This window comes from Anser cygnoides, chromosome Z (genome assembly GCF_040182565.1).
Source record: "Anser cygnoides isolate HZ-2024a breed goose chromosome Z, Taihu_goose_T2T_genome, whole genome shotgun sequence".
Lineage (NCBI taxonomy): Eukaryota > Metazoa > Chordata > Aves > Anseriformes > Anatidae > Anser > Anser cygnoides.
Window position 1 is genome coordinate 71,582,867 of NC_089912.1, and position 17,374 is coordinate 71,600,240.

General features: G+C 38.2%; 1 protein-coding gene across 1 annotated transcript in view; it reads left to right on the forward strand.

Annotated features, from left to right (window-relative positions):
- The window catches only part of NDUFS4 (NADH:ubiquinone oxidoreductase subunit S4), a 47,598-nt gene that overhangs the window by 5,418 nt on the left and 24,806 nt on the right, over window positions 1-17,374 (forward strand). The gene's annotated exons all lie outside the window — the stretch shown is intronic.

Here is a 17,374-nt window from a genome sequence, read left to right on the forward strand (position 1 = left end):
ATCTGCATACACTGTATGGGTTAAAATTTCAAAAGATCAGGGGATAAAGTTCATAGATATCTTAACCTTGCAATGTAAGTTTCTTTTGGTTGTTTATGGGAGAAAAAGACCTTTGAAGTATTATATAGTTAACTTGGATTTTACAATTTTATTCAATTAATTTAAATTTTATTTTGTTTTTAATGCATATCAGAGAAATAATGGTGAATCAAACTGCACTACCACAGTAGTACAACTGCCGACTGAAATGCAGAACAAAGCTCCAGGGAGTTTCTTAGTCATAAGATTACAGTGACGTGGAGGTTTGGAGCACACTCAAGGTGAAAGATGTGGAGAGACAAATGGACACAGCAAGGGGAGAAAAAGATGAAAAACGCTGTAGCTTGTACAGATAATGAAGATAAGTTTAAAAACAAGACTCCAGGCAGCAGTGAATCTTCATCTGATCTTGCAGACAGCCTCAAGCACCAGTTTGAAAGAAGTAGGTGTTACATATATCTAAGTGTATAGTTAATTTAAAATCCATTCTTTTTGACTCTATCCACACTGTTGAAACAATGATTGTGTGGATAAAAGAGTCTAGCAGTCACATCTTGAGTATTCACTGTGTCTGAAAGCATAATCAGTGGTTATTTTTTATTGTCACATGCCTCTTGAATCATAATCTGGTCTCTCTTTCTTATGAAGGAAGAACCTCTTCCTGCATCAATTTTTCATGCTTTGACAGATTTCTGACGAGTAGGATAACTCAAGTCCTTTTGCAGTACATTACGTAGGATGTCAAAATCGATAATCCTTACTTGCTTCTGTCCTGCAATATTTGACATGCCAACAGCATACTGTGTTATTCATGACTGGTGTATTGTTCATGGATATGCATGAACCTAGCATCATGCAGATCTGTACAAGGCCAGAGCAGCTCTGGTGAACCAGAGTAGTGTTTTCCATCTCCTGCTTTTGGCAGTATGGGGAGCAGGGTGAAGGACTGTTCCCTGGTTCCTTTAGGATGGAAAGAGGATGCTTCGGAAAGGCCACACGGAGAACAGGAAATGTAATGAAACATTGGGAACGTTATAATGTTGCTGTCAAAATGAAGAATTCTGTCAGAGATGAGAGAAACACACAACTGAAAAATACCGTTTCATATTATTTAGCCTTCTTCTAGTTCTTGTCCTTAATGTTCTACGGGACTCCCATAACGTTTCTTAAATTTTAGATAGCTTCAGTGTTGGTCTAGGTGAGGAAGAGGATCATCAGAAATATGTGGAAATAGGAGGGTCGGATGGGGAAAAGAGGTGGGAAGGGCCAAAGTTTGAGAATGGGGGGAAAGGGTGAGAAGTGTTGTTCTGGAAATGACTGTTTTTCTATTGTAAACGGAGAAAAGTAAATAGTGCAGGAGGTGATGATAGCAAAGCATACCTGATGAGACTTCTTAAATTGCTGCTCACAGTTGAGCATGTAACTTGGAATGACTTATTTTAATTTTATTGTTTCCTTCACTTTTGGAATTAGAACCCCAAAGAGGAAGATAGAAGGAATGACAACCTCTTTAGTAAGAGGTTTAATAGAGAAAAGAAGGAAGACCTTTAAGGTATGTTTGTATGGGAAGATAGCAAGTAAATAAGGTGTGGGTTTGCTTCTGCACTAAAACAGTTGAAAGCTTTTATTACCAGCTCAGTGCAACTAGTCAGTTTGAGTTCAGAACCACTGGTCGCTGCATATCTTTAAAAAAACATTATTTCATTCTAAAATATATTTTTTCGTATGTCTACTGATCTGTCCACTTAGTGGTCTTCCTTCTACTTTGAGGATTTGAAGAGGAGTGGAGAATGAGAGGAAAAAAAAAAAAAGAAAAGAAGGGGGCAGAGGTGAAGTTTGTTGGCACTAATATCCTAAAACAGAAGGACATAATATTTTCCTTAGGGACTAAACAGTTTAAAATAGATTTTGATACTGTGTTTGAAAATGATGCCTATTTTGGTTTAAAATACAAAAACAAAAATAAACAAATTCTTTCATGGAAAAGGCTTTTATGGTGGTATTTCCTAATACCAAATATTTGGTGTCTCTAAGTTTAAGAGAAGTGTTTTTGTACAACATGTTACAGTGACTTCAAACATGAAATTTATAGATTAAGAAATGCCATATGGATACAAGAAGAAGGGGAATTTGAATGCCAGCTGTCAATAGATAGCATTTCAAATCTATGTGAACAAAATAATAAAATTTGCTTTAGTTGCAGTGGTTTAATATATACTGTTCAGCATGTATAGACTGGGAAAAACTTTTTGGGTTGCAAAATAACCTTGATATTCCCTTAACGTAGGTTTGATATTTATGATTCAGTTAACTGTCTTTTTCCACTGTAAATCTTAAACTCAATGTAGTACCTATATATGGTTGCCCAGGAGATGATTGTTTTGAGCTTGTATTTCTGACTGGTAGGAGCTGTCACCTTTAAAGCTGTTCTTCGCAAAAGCAGGTACTAGCAAAATGTACAAGTGAGATTCAAAAGAACTTAAGTTCCAAAAATGAAGTAACTCAAGAATTTAATTGCCATCTATCTCAATAGCATGCTGCTCTGGCCTTTCACTTGCAACTAGCTACAGCCAGATTATTTATAATATGTCTAGCATTCATGCTATATATCTAGCATTTCTGTTTTGCACGGAAGTAAATGCAGTAGGAATTGTTAGACCAATGTATAGGTCTCAGTATGTTAGACCAATGTACGAAATCTCCTCTGTGGCATTGTTGGTAATTTCACCGGTTCTTAAGCTCATGTTGACAAATGGTGATAGAAACACTAATTACAGTTAATATGATTGATATTTTAAACTTTCGGTCGTGTTCTCAATTTTCAGTATTGCTCTTGCTAACATCTTAGTGACAAATCATCTAGTTAGAATAGTAATAATTTCTACTCATCTGCAATCTGTGGCAGTGTCTGTCAATTTTATTTTTTTAAGGAATCTGTGGACATTAAACGTGCTTGAAAACAATGTTAGGTGTAAGATAAATTTCTGGGAATACAAAAGCAAAATCACTACTCAGTTCTGTCTGGGCGTAACAGGTAGTCTCGTTCGTAGTTATTATGCTTTATACTGATCTTAGTGATGCAGGAAAGTATTTGTTTTTAAGCTTGTGTATTTTTGATTATTTAAAAGCGAACTCTGTCTGCATTTTCTTTTGTTACTGTAAGAAATTAAACTTGTAGTATTCAGAGAAAATTTGGAAATGAAAGATATTCTACCTCCTGCAGCAGCTATTGATTTTTATGCTATTGAGCAAATTGGCTGTTGTATACAAAATTGGCTGTTTTAAGAGAAAAGTTATTTGTATTGAAATGCTAAGCAGGGAAGATAAAGCCTATTAAAAAGAGTATTTAAAAAAAATGAGAACAAGTTTAAAAAAATCTTTTATACTAACAACTTCAGAATATTTTATAATTCTCCAGAGCTTTTTTTATAGTTTCATCCATGTACATGTTTTCATTCTCACAACAATACAGTGGATTTTGATATGCTTTTTAAAAGTTTTGTAAGAATTGGATTCTGAGTATGTCACAAAGTACACATCCAAGCAGTTTTAAGATTATGTGCATTATTGTTTCTAATAAAAATACTGTTAAGCTAGCAGGAGGCAAGCTGAAAATTTACCATTGCCTTCTTTATAATACGCATGTCCTAAGAAATTAATGGCATACTTTTGTCTGAGTTAGTGCAGTTGCTCCCTACTGCCCAGTATAAAAGTATGTTTAGGTACTATTTTATTAACAAGCCACTTTCAAGCATCAGTAATCTGTGTATGACTTAATCTTCCCTTGACCCGTGACTGATGTTGAGGAAGTAAATTAACTTCTGACTTGACTAGACAGACTGTAGGCAGCTCTAGAATGTGTGTGGGCAAACATTTCTTGCAGCTGTTTATTCTTGCAGTGTTAACATGAAAGATCTCATGAACAGCTTCTTCTTATTTTTAAAACTCATATTTAATGTATTTTATATAAAATATTTGAAGTCTGATCTTTTTTGAATGTGTACAGTACAAATATAATTATTCTGATATTGTCATTTGCTATAAATCTAACGAGGTAACGTCCTACTAATGTTAGTGATGCCATAAAGTCCAAAACAAAGTCTTGAGCCATAGAATAACAGTTTAATTCTTCATCTTTTCTGTGTATTTCAATAGTTTTAGTTAGAGATTTTTATGAATATTGTATCTGAATTCAGTAATCTTCAGAAGTACCATTTTTTCTTTACAAAAGTAGAGTTGTATTTTGTAGCTATTTAAAGACCCAACAATAAACAATTGTCTTACTACCATCAGTTAGAACTACTATATTTTAAATTAAGGAAAGAAACAGCTCTTCATGCAGTAGTTTTGACTGTTCTGTCATGTATTCAAGGCATATTTGTATGTGCTGCGTAAGTTATCAAGGGGAATTCTGCAGCAGCGATGTTTTGTCATACGTCAATGTTGATTGTGCCTACCAGAGAAAGAGACAAATAATCTGAATGTTGTTGTCTGAACTGCAATTCAAGAATAAGGTTTGCATTTGAAGCACCAGTTTTGCCTTAAGGGTTTATTCCACTTAAGAATAGAGTGAGTAATAGCAAGTCTACTTTCAGGGAGCTAATAGCTAGTAGGACTATGAAAAGAGACTAGCAAAAGGAAAGAACAGCACCAGTGGAGGAGAAGAGAGTCGATGTATAAATAAGAGTACAAAGAAACACACAAATATGGTAGCCAATAAAATTATTTTTATCTCAAAGGTGAATTCTCAAAAATTGATTGTAAGATGTGTTTACATTAATAGCTTTAAATGGAAAGAAAATGCAGTAAGATAATTTTGGAACAACAGTGCAGTCAGCCATTCTTTTAAAGCAGACTTCATTTAAGGAACTTGACAGTTTCACATTACCCTTGTACCACAGCATAGTTTATCCCTCATCAGTAATTGTCTGAGGACTGCAAATGTTTGTACGGTATGCTGTAGAAGGAAGTACTTCTGTTTATGAACTAGAGCTATGTAATCACTACTTGCACTCAAGTGTAGAATAGCATTTGAAGTTCTGATGTGATAACTTCTGTAAAACTTAATTTGGAGACACTTACATAGGCCACATAGGTTGCAGCCAGCCATTTGTTTTAACCTAAGGATGGGTGGGTTTTGTAGAAGCTAATTAATCACACTGGTTCCCACACAGAAAAAAATGTGTGGTTAGTATCTTTTGAGAAAGTGGTAAGATAAAAAATCGGTCGTTGTAGAGAAACTAGATAAAAATTGTCCTTTGGTTTGACTGCAAAGTAATAAGGCTGAAAAACACATGCAAATGTATTACATGCAGTTGATGAATCTGAACTTGATAGAAATTAATGGCTAGTAGGAAGCAGCAAAGTCTTCCGTTCTTGCCTGAAGGGAAGGCAAGTTGGAAAGCAAAGGTGATCTCAGCAAGAACAGGGCCCTCACTGACCAGGACACAGTCCTTCAGCATCTCAGCATGAGCAGAGCTAAGTGCAATTGATAAGTCTGTCAACAGTCCCAGACAAAGCTAAGTGATAAAACCCAGGTCCAGGGTCCATCCAGGGAGTCCAGTCAGGAGCAAAAGGAGCCAGAGACCGGTTTGAAGACAAGCTACAATGTGTGTCTCAAGTCCATCCAGGCAACAGGATAGAAACATGGTTGGAGCCATACTGCAGGTTTGGGGATTGAGGGATTGAGACAGGAGCCTAAATCAGGACTGGACACTGGTACAGTTAATCCTGTCACTCAGGCAGGGAACGAAGACCCAGAGCTGAGCTTAAATGGAGCTTCTGGTGTTCACGGAGGCTGTGGGTGAAACTGACCAGAGTTACTACGGCCTGTTAGTGCCCTCAGGGCCCTGACACGTGGTCTGGCAGCCTTGGTCTTCATGCTGTTAATGTTAAGAGAGCAAGCTGACTTGAAAGCTCAAATCATAATTATTCTGGCATATAAGATGGCACCATTGGTTTTCTTCTCTGCATATAACTCAGTAGGCAAAGAGTTACTGAAGTATTACCATAGAATCAGAATAGTTTGGGTTGGAAGGGACATTAAGATCACCCAGTTCCCACCCCCCGCCATGGGGGTAGGTCTCACGAGAGCTGACAATAACAAATAACGTATTTTTTCCACTCAGAGGTGTGTGGAATGGATGAGTTGGAATTATTTCAATGAAGGAATAATATGTACAGGCAGAAGAAGAAAAAATGGGCTGTGGTTAATTAAGCCGTGTGGTATTGTGGAAAGTAGCAAAGGCAGATGATAATTGTGGAATGGTGACAGTTCGAGGAGGAATTGAGAACAATAGTTTGACCTCAGGAAGGAAATTGAAGAGTAAGGTGGCTGAGATGAGGTAAATTGGACAAAGCAAGGGTGAAATAAAATTATCCACAATGTTAGCTAGATTATCCCATTGTCATCTAGAACAACTGCTGAGAGCATATAGTTCCGAAAGTGACCTTCTGTATGTCATGTTCCATTTGTGAGCCATTTGGCTGTGATGTTTATGAAGTACTACAAACAAAAATGAATAAACAGCTCTTGAACACTTTTTTTTTTTATAGCTGCCCAACAGCTGAGGCATACTAGCCACATAGATTCATTGACTTTTGTGAACTGTTATAAACTGTAGTTTTGCATTAGCACTTCAAGGGATTGATTCTCTTTTTTACTACAGTTCAATAGTTTACAGTTGAAATGTTTGGTGACAGTAACATAAGAAAACTTGCCTTAATTTGTATGCTATATTTTGTAGATTGAGATTAGCGTAGGATTGTTAGAATATCTGTTACATAAACGTGTGCTCAGTCAAATAGGAAGGCAAAATTAAGAGGACAGGGACAAAATACAAGACCACACTATGCCGTAAAAGATTTTGAGTAAAGATTCTTGCATGTTTGCATTTTTTGTTTAGTTTTACATAATTAAAAGGCTCTTGTTCGAAATGCATAGTCTTCCCTAACACAGAGGTGGGCTGTGGAACATTAGTTTCATTCCTCACAGTTTTGGAATTAAACCCTTTGACTTTTGTTGTTCTTGCTATAAAGAGAGCACAGTTTTTAGTTACTGTCTAGTTATGTGAATGCCTGAATGTGTATGTGTGGGGAGAAATTTGACATTTAGTAAGCACAAACAAAGCAAATATGTCACCTGTGTATTTTGTGTTTACTCCCAACAGAATTTTTTCTCTCTTCCTTCTTAACTTTATTATGTTTTCTAACTAGATAACGTAAAATTCAATTGATAGTTGATAGTAAGTTGTGCAGCATTTCTAGTATTATTTGTCTTTCAGATGACTTGCCTACAGAAGGTTTAGTGGTCCTCAGCAAGCTGCGATTTTCAAATTGTGATCTGCAATGAAATTTCTAAGATTAGGTCTTATTCTTTAGACTAGCATGTAATGGAATTGCTGATCAGCAGCTGTACAGGTGGTAACAGCTTAGAGCTCCTCCGCCACCTGACAGCAGATGGACATCTTATAAATTACATATTCTATTGCTGAAAAAGTAGTAGACAAAATATCCTTTTTTTCCTAGTGAGTTTTGTGATTTCAACTACAAAAAATAAGTAAATATTTTTGGGTCATTCTTAGCATGTAAATCTCCTCTGTCAAAAGTGTTTCCAGTCTTTTCACCAGTGTTGGCTAGGATACTTTGAATTACGTGCATATAGGGATCTAAAAGCACTTGCATGACTTTGTTATGAAGTTTATTTGCAAACAAAGACTGAGTTTACATCCTAGAGGTTTGAGAAAACAGTCTGGTATCAGCCTGGGGCTGGCTCAGAGCTGTTTCAGGACTTAGAGCCCTTGTTTGCCTGGGTGCTGACATGAACTGGAGTGAGTGTGGATTTTTGCCCCAAATATTCCTCAGGTCAAGCAGTTTTCAGTGTGTAAATGCTTGTGCCATGCATGTGCCACCTAGTCAATTCTGCTGTTTGGCAGTGCTCTGGAGCATGGTAGAGACACTTGTGTAACTGCAGGAATAGTTTGAGCCTGCCTGTGCTTTCTGTCAGGCTTTTGCTGAGCCACAGGAAGGGCTGCACTGCTCTTCGCTGTGTTCCAGCTGGTGGCGGCTCACAGAACTGGCATTTGTCCTGGGGACTTCACTGGGGTGCCACAAGTGCATGTAATGCACTGGTCCTAGGGCAGTATTGGGAACTGGAGCTGTGCTTGCATAGTGCTGTGGTTCAACTGGTGCCATGGCCGTCACTAGAATTTTTTTATCCATGGGGTAATTAAAGTAGAATCCCAAAGAACTAAAATCTGACTGTTTTCTTCTTAGTAAAATATTTAGAAGTATTACATTAATTCAATTTCCAAAAGTAAACCAACTTAATATTTTGCTTTGGTAATACCCACTAAGTTACAAACCACAACTTGAATGCTAGAAGTTATTTTCTTGTTTATTCAGTACAGTTAGATGCCCAGTGCTTCTTCTCATAAATAGATTTCTCTAACAATAAAGCACGATCAGTTCGTGCCCTGATTTCCAAACCCACACCAGAAATATATGTTTTTTCATGTGACCTTCTATGTTTATGTTCTTATGCAGTATTTATATATTCCTATTTAAATTTTGGTCTTTTGTTTTTTGGTACATAATATAGAAATTTCAGTACTTTAGATTAAGTAAGTCAGTATTCATTCATTCAGAAACAGAACTTACAGTGTTTATAATTCAACATCGTTTTGCAGGCAAAGTAAAAACTATGATGTGCCAATATTGTCTGAAAATGTAGCTATAAATGGGAAACTTGCTTCTCTTCCAAACCCAAAAGTTATTCGTGTGGGTTCATACTGCAAAATAGACCTTCATGGTCTCCACGTGGACTGTTTGGCATTATAAACTATCCCATATTAATTTATGTTGGGATGTTGTAAAAATAATAAAAGAATCCTGGTAAAAAATAAAATATCAGTGACTCTGATAAGGCATTGTCACTTTAATTACAGTATTACAGTAGTAAATTTACTACCAAGGAAGCACTATCCCACTGTATTTAAGTTCGTCTCTCACAAGTTCAACTTTACAAGCTGTCTGTATAAAAATGCATTATATTGGGCCTGAATACCATGATCTGTACTGTATCTGACATCATGTAACAGGCAGTCATTAATGTTCCCATTTTACACGAATGAACATTATGCTAATTTGTTTTTAGTCTACTTAATTGTAGTGTGTGACTAGGTTGGATGCTGTGGAAAGTTCTGAGCTGACAGTTTTTCCATGTTCTTGTTGAGAATTTCAAAGTTTTTAGGGTGGCTATATGTTGTGAAGCTTATATTATTCCTCATAAATGCCTTACTATAAAAAAAAAAAAGTTGCTTTTCTAAGAATGGTTATCTCATTTGTGCATCAAAGCATTCAGTTCCGCTTCTGCATATGTGCATCCTCTGGTGCTCTGGTCATTCATTATCAGAATACTTAAAACTCCATTTAGACTTAATGAGTGCTTTCATTTTTTATGAGGTGCATGAAGTTTTCTTTAGGACATTGTTTCATCTCTGATGTGATCTGGTTACATGTGCCATGATACCTAGTTTTCTTTAATATATCTCCAACAGTTGACCAAAAGGGGGTGCTAATAGATCAAACAGTCAGATGTGTTGCATGAAGAGGTTAAGGAGCCTTTTTTTCCTGCAACGAATTCAATCTTAACTCCTAGATTAGTACAGGTAAATACAAGTTTTTGCATCTGGATGTCATATATAACATGCTGGTAGCAGTGTTGCTTTTTGTGGAAGGCAGATGCATGCGTTAAGAATATGGCTGCTTGTCACCTTTTGCTAGGCTTGTGGGACTTCCTTGTGACACTTCCTGGTGTTCTCTTCTGCAAGACTTCAATGTATTTTGCAGCATATGTGGTTAAATAAACAAAAGCATATAAGTGTTAAACATCGGTTGTTGGCAGATATTTGAGAACTTCAAATTTGGTAATATTTACAAGTTGACTGTAGATATCCAAAGTTAGTGTTTCCTTCATCCAAATATCACGGAAGACTTCTGTTTTTGACTGGTTTCTCCAGTTCAACAGAACTGGTTAATTAATGCCATCAACAGAGCAGTGACCTCTTAATTGTCAGAAGGGAGGAGAAGACGTCCCTGAAACCAAGGAACTCTGCTACCTCCTTATTCTATGACAGGATAAGATGGTTGAGAGACTAAAACCTGACATATCTTGTGGTGAAGACTAAAGAATTTCAAATGGCTTCGTAATTGACCTCTCCATTTGTGTAGCTGAGATGCAGAACCTATTTGTGACTTCACTGACTGTGGGTGGAAAATAACCTTTTCTCATAGAAGACATGCATGTGGTTAGTTGATCACAGAATTTGTTTTTCCAAAATAAGTGAAACTTACATAATTTTTTGAATTCTGCAAATTCACATTTTCACTAGTATTCATCATTAATTCATTCACTGTTACTGAGCTAGTGTGTGAGTCTTTTTGCAAGTATTTAACAAGAAAACCATTGAGTGTACTCTTTGCCAATTTTCTATGTTTCTACTCTTTCTATTGAGTATAAAATAACTTTGAATTTACTGTGGGACTCTAAAACAATAAGTTGTAGCCATAACCCAGTCTGGATGTAATGTTCCAGCCTGTAACGCCATTCTCAAGAACAGTGCATTTTGAAAGAAAAAGTGACCTTAGCTTTTTTTTTTAAATTCCTAACACCAAAACCCAGAAATGTCATAACATGTATTGTTTTATACCAGATCTTAAAGCTGAGTTCATGCTGTGCTGGGCCATGATTAAACTCATGCTTTTTTTTTTAAAAAAAGTATTATAGTTATTTTTAAGGGAAATGCAGCAAGTAATATAATAAAAAGATAATAAATGATAGGATTAAATGATAATTCTGGAATCGATTATGCAGGATCATATAGATCAAGTTTAAGGAATTTAAATGCCCAACACAGTACTCTGGGGGTGGGAAGGGAGAAAATACCACTTTTGTAATTGTAAACCATATGACATTTTGAATTGTTTTTTTTGGTTTTTTTTTTTTGAGCAAAAGAACTTGCTGTAGGTTCATTCCAAGTTAGTCATGTTTGTGGAAAGACAAATATACCTTGTTTGTGTGACAGACTAATGTGTAAAGAACAAAAAAGGTATCTTCCATTAAGACAATGGCTAGGAGATTTAAGAGAGAAAGTATCCTTGGGGAGAAGGGAGATGGTGCTAGATGCATCTTAACCAGCTGTAGCCAGTCCTCTTTAATGGCAGAAATAAAAACGTCTTAAGAGACCAGGAGACCTTGGTTTGCTACAATCCACAAAGCTGCAGAGTTGATTAGCTGCATAATGAGCATGTGAGAAAGTACCGGGAAGATTATAGAGGACACGAGTGATTTTTTTTATAAAATATTAATTTTAATTTTAAGTCATTTTGAGTTTTTTGTTTCTTTTGTTTTAAAAGACTAATTATTCTATTAGAAGTCACACCTCTATTCATGGCAAGGTCATGGGTCACATCCTCCCAGAAATTGTACTAACGTACAGTTTAAAGTACAGATGGGGGGAGAGCATCTGACATAATCTATAAGGATTTGTGCAAAGTATTTGATGCTGTCCTCCCTGATATCCTTGGCTCTAAATGGGAGAGACATGGATTTGACAGATGGACAATGGTGGGTAAGGAACTGGCTGGATGGTTGCACTCAAAGAGTTGCAGTCAACAGCTCAGTGTTCAATAACGAGATTAGTAATGAGTGGTGTTCATCAGGGGTTGGTATTGGGACCAGTGCTGTTTAGCATCTTTGTTGGTGACATGGACAGTGGGATCGAGTGCACCCGCAGCGAATTTGCCAATGACACCAAGCTTTGTGGTGCAGTTGACACGCTGGAGAGAAGGGATACCATCCAGAGGGACCTGGGCAAGCTTAAGCGGTGGGCCTGTGCAAATCTCATGGAGTTTAATGAGGCCAAGTTCAAGGTCCTGGGTCGGGGCAATTCCAACCACCAATACAGGTTGGGTGGAGAATGGATTAAGAGCAGCCCTAAGGAGAAGGACCTGGTTATGTTGGTTGATGAGAAGCTTGATGTGAGCTGGCAATGTGCGCTTGCAGCCCAGAAAGCCAACCATATCCTGGGCTGCATCAAAAGCATGGCCAGCAGGGTGAGGGTGGTGATTGTCCCCCTCTGCTCTGCTCTCATGATACCCCACCTGGAGTCCTGCGTTCAGCTCTGGTGCCCCAGCATGAGAAGGACACGGAGCTGTTGGATCAAGTCCTAAGGGGGGCCATGAGGATGGTCTGAGGGCTGGAGCACCTCTTCTACAAAGACAGGCTGAGGGAGTTGGTTTTTTTTTTCAGCCTGGAGAAGAGAAGGCTCTGGGGAGACCTTACAGCAGCCTTCCAGTACCTAAAAGGGGCCTACAGGAAAGCTGGGAAGGGACTCTTTGTTGGGAGTGGCGTGATAGGACAAGAATCATGACTTTAAGTGAAAGGAGGGGAGATTTAGATTAGATAGAAGGAAGAAATTTTTTTACTAAGAGAGTGGAGCAGGTTGCCCAGAGAAGTTGTGGATGTCCATCCCTAGAAGTGTTCAAGGCCAGGTTGGATGGGGCTTTGAGCAACCTGGTTTAGTGGGAGGTGTCCCTGCCCACGGAAGGGGGATTGGAATTAGATGATTTTTAAGGTCCCTTCCAAAGCAAACCATTCGGGGATTCTATGAAACCAGACTTTTGCATTTAAAAGCTTGTTTGTTCATCAGTATCTCACTGTAAGAAAAATGCTTGGGCAGATTCACAATGGATCTGGCAAGCTTGGAATCTCATCACTCTTTTTATTAGATAGTTAAGTTTGAAGGAAGTTTGATCTGTATTTTGAATAGGAGATGAATTAGCCTGGAAGATAGCAGGGTTTATTGTTGCTGTATCTAAAACTTTCTGCAGAGTTTCTGAAGTTTAGAATTAAATTGTTGGTCTATTTATTTAAAATATTTTGTTTATGGTAATTTTAAAACAGAGCTTGGTTTGTCACAGAATGGTAAAAAATGGGACTCTTAAGGTACCAACACAGAAAAAAAAAAAGCATAAGCAGTCAAGAAAGGCATGATGTTGTAACGTGAAGCCATTTTGCTTAGAAAGAGAAAGGAGGAAAACAGATTACTGTTCCAGAGGTCAAAGAAAGGAGAATCGTATGAGAATGGAACAGTAAAAAGTGTATTTTATACTTTTGCAATTCAGTCTGTCACAAAAAGCCACCTAAAGGTCCGTAGTGTATGTGGGCAGAGGCAAGTATTAATTGGGAATTTTGTGTGAGTTACTTTACTGTTGGGGACAGAATAAAAGGTTGAAACAGAGTAGTCACCTAAGTGATTTAGATTTTATATTCATTTAATTTGAAGGTTAAATAAGTGTTGTCAAGATTAAGGGGAGATATGAGTGATGAAATGATATTTCTTGTCGTGGGAGTTTGAAAAGAGAAGATTGCGTGAAAGAGGTTTGTTTCATGGTTATCTCCTCAGTTAAGCTAGGACTTGAAAGTGCTCTAAGTTTGTGTCACTAAATGGGGAGGAGCTGTTGACTCCACTGGGGGTAGAGAGGCCTTGCAGAGGGTTCTTGACCAATTAGAGGGCTGGGCAATCACCAATATGAAATTTTAACAAGAGTACATGCCAGATTCTGTACCTGGGAAGAGGCAAGCCTTGCTATATGTACAGACTGGGGGGGATGAGAGGCTGGAGAGCAACTCTGTGGAAAGGGGTCTAGGTTGACAGCAAGTTGAACACAACCCTTGCAGGCAGGAGGGCCAGTCATACCCGAGGGTGCATCAGGCACAGCATGGCTAGCCAGTTGAGAGAAGGGGTTGTCCCGCTCTGCTCTGTGCTGCTGCTGCCTCACCTCCAGCACTGTGTGCAGTTTATGGCACCACGATATAAAAAGGGCATTAGACTATTAGAGAGTGTCCAAGGGAGGGCTACAAACATGGCAAAGGGTCTACATGGCAAGATGCATGAGGAGCGGCTGAGGTCCCTTGGTTTGCCCAGCGCAGAGCAGGCTGAGGGGAGGCCTCATGGCGGCCTGCAGCTCCCTCACGAGGGGAGCGGAGGGGCAGGCGCTGAGCTCTGCTCTCTGGGGACAGCGACAGGACCCGAGGGAACGGCATGGAGCTGGGACAGGGGAGGGTCGGGCTGGGGGTTAGGGAAAGGTTCTGCACCCAGAGGGTGGTCAGGCACTGGGACAGGCTCCCCAGGGCAGTGGTCACAGCACCGAGCTCCTGGAGTTCAGGAAGCGTTTGGACAACACTCTCAGACAGAAGGTCTGATTTTTGGGTGGTCCTGTGCAGAGCCAGGAGTGGGACTTGGTGATCCTTGTGGGTCTCCTTCAAGTTCAGGATATTCTGTGATTTTGTGATCTAAGTGTCTAACACTAGGGACAAACATGCAATGAATGAAACTTGTTGAAAATGAAACCAGTGCTCTGGGAATCAAGTAACGCTTTCTATTAACTTTGAAATAGTAATATTTCAGATCACGTGATATTTCAAAGTTGTTGGTACATAGGAAAGCTCCAGGGTACTTTCCTATGAGAGGTGCAACAAATGGCAGTGTCAATAGTCTGTCATCCTTAAAGCAAAGCTGGTATTTTATGTAGTCTTACACAGAGAGACCTCCATGGACTCCAGCTCCAGATTCTTAGTCTAGTCCAAATGCCCATTTTCAACAAGTTTTCAAACATGGAGTACTTACAGAAAGTTCCAACTCACTGTAATCTGGGGCTGGGCAGAAGTCTGCATATATAAGGGAACAAGGTTGCAAATTCCAGTGGCAGGTGGGCTTTTTCAAAAATTGTGTAGTCAAGTGAAGTGGCCTTTGAAAAATGATGAAGAGTAGCAGAAATTGACTTAGGCTAGTAAACTGTCTGTCTGCTTTTGAAGAAGAAGAGCTAAAACATCGCAGAGAGCCTTCCAATTCATCCCATCTGACAGAGACACCTTGTGCAAATAAATTATCTCCTTCTGTGTGCAATTTTGCCCACCTTTAATCTGATGGGATTTTTACCAGTATCAGTTCTTTTTCTGTTAATGTTTATTTTTTTCTGAAAAGGCAGAAATTTTCAAAATGAACGATCACCTGAATAATAAAGATGTCAGGTGACATAACGCTGAGTGGAAATAAGTTTGGAAGGGCATGGCATGAAATACATTAAATTTTGTTCAAATTGCATCTACATTACAGGGATAATGTGTGATTCTGATCAGCCTAGTTACTTCAGTCCTGGCTTACATAAACCCTTCACATGTTCATCAGACCTTTTCACAGAGCAAGGTTCTGAGAACTTCTTGATTTATATCAGATTTTCTGTTCAGAAAGGACCAATTTGATTGTATGGGCCAATATTCTTCTTTGGCCGTATATTTAATAACGTAGTGAATACCATATCACACGGTGCTCTAGAATAACCATGGAATGCTATTTTGATACTAAAATGCCTGGGATGGAGGAAGAAACTTATTTTCCTATCATAGTGTTTTGCCTTGCTTAATGTGTGCTTTCAGCTGCTTTCCACTGGAACTCGTGTAATACTCCTGTTCGAGAAACTTTTAGGATAACTTCATATTGGGCACGATTTTGAAGAAGGATCATCTAAAAGCATCTTCATAGTATATTGCAGTTATCGTTGTATCCTGTTCACATGCCATACTTGTTCGATATGTGCAGATTAAAAAATGACATCTGTGTTGTTCTCTGAAACAGAGCTTTTGAGCTAACAGAGTGGTTATCATTTAGATGTGAAATTCTTGCTTTCCCTGGCTTCTCCCAAAACTACTACTTCAAAATATCCTTGCAGGCAAATTTTGTCATTTCAAATGTGCGTCTGTCCATACCAGAAAGTAGGGTGATTCTATAAATTTTGTGCTTTGAGTTCATTTTTCTTGACATGGAGGCTTTCTGTTGTTGCTGTTTTCAAATCAAAGATAATTTAGTAGCATGTATTCTGTGTTAGAGGTATAGATTGGTGGGAATCTGCATTTGAAATATTACTGGACTGAACTTTGTTCCATTTGCGTAGATCTGTAAGATTTTTGTGGCTTACTTGATAGTCGCTGATTTTAAATTTCCTTCTATTGTAGGTTTTACCTCGTCAAAACTTTACCATGCCAGCATTGTCTGAAAATTGAATGCTCATTTAGTTAATGTGTTAAATCCAGTACAGCTATTCTTTTGTTATGTGGAATTATGAGTGGCTTTTTCCAAGAGATCAACTTAATATCTTCAAATGTGGCACGGAGGGACATGGTTTAGGGATGGGACACAGATATGGGGACACTGAGGGACATGGTTTAGTGATAGGACTCAGTAGTTCTGGTTGATGGTTAGACTTGGTAATCTTGAAGGTCTTTTCCAACCTAGATCATTCTGTGGTTGTATGAGTCTATGAAGTGCATTTTCACCAGAATCCACAAAAATTGGAGAGGGATTTAAGACTAGAAGATGTGGGTGGATGCATGCATTATAGGGACTTTTCCCCTGGCTACACCTTCTATGTTCTCATTGGCTTAATAAAATGCTATGTAAAGTACACTGTTGTAATTCTTCGGGTGTTGAATGACTTCATGCAAGTTACCTCATCCCAATATGACCTTCAAATTACTGAATGTGAACTGGGCAAAGTGGGGGGCTTTGAATTTTGATAGTGTTGCAGATTTTTGAGTGTCTTGGAACTCTGTTTTAAAAGCTGTGGAGTTTTTTGTGGAGGCAGTTGTGGATGGTTTCCTCAAAAGAGAGGTAAATGTTATCAGTAGTGTTAAATTGCTAGAAGTACAGTTGTAAGCATCCCATAGACAAAATCTCAAAAGTTCATTTGTATTTGCAAGTATGTCTTGTTTCCCAAGTCTGGTAATCTGAAGAAGAGTTGAAACTGAAGTGGCTTAGCCCCTCTTACTGTTCAGTTATTTGTATTCTTGCACTATTGTGCCTCATTTGTTTAAAGTGACCTTAATTAAATGTGAAGCACACTACTAGCTCAGAGAACTGTGCTTTCTGGCTTCTTTCACTTGCTGTTGAATTATTTTGCCAAAAGATGATTTGCACTCAAAAGGCCTTATCCTGACATCAGTGACATAATGCAAATTGATGACAAATTTTGTTTCTCAATTCAGTGATGGGGGATTGGGTTCCATATTTCCATCTTCACTTTGCAGGTTTAGCAATTATGCAGAAGGATTAATCATATTTCTTGGAAGCTAATAAGCTGGCCCATACTGATTCAGGAGTGCAGCAAAATAGTTGTGAGCTTTGCCCACTCAGAGATAAAAAATTGTGTTTGAATTATCAGCTTAATGTTTTCGTGCTGTTTATTGTTTTTTTCTTAAAAAAAAAAAAAAAAGGTT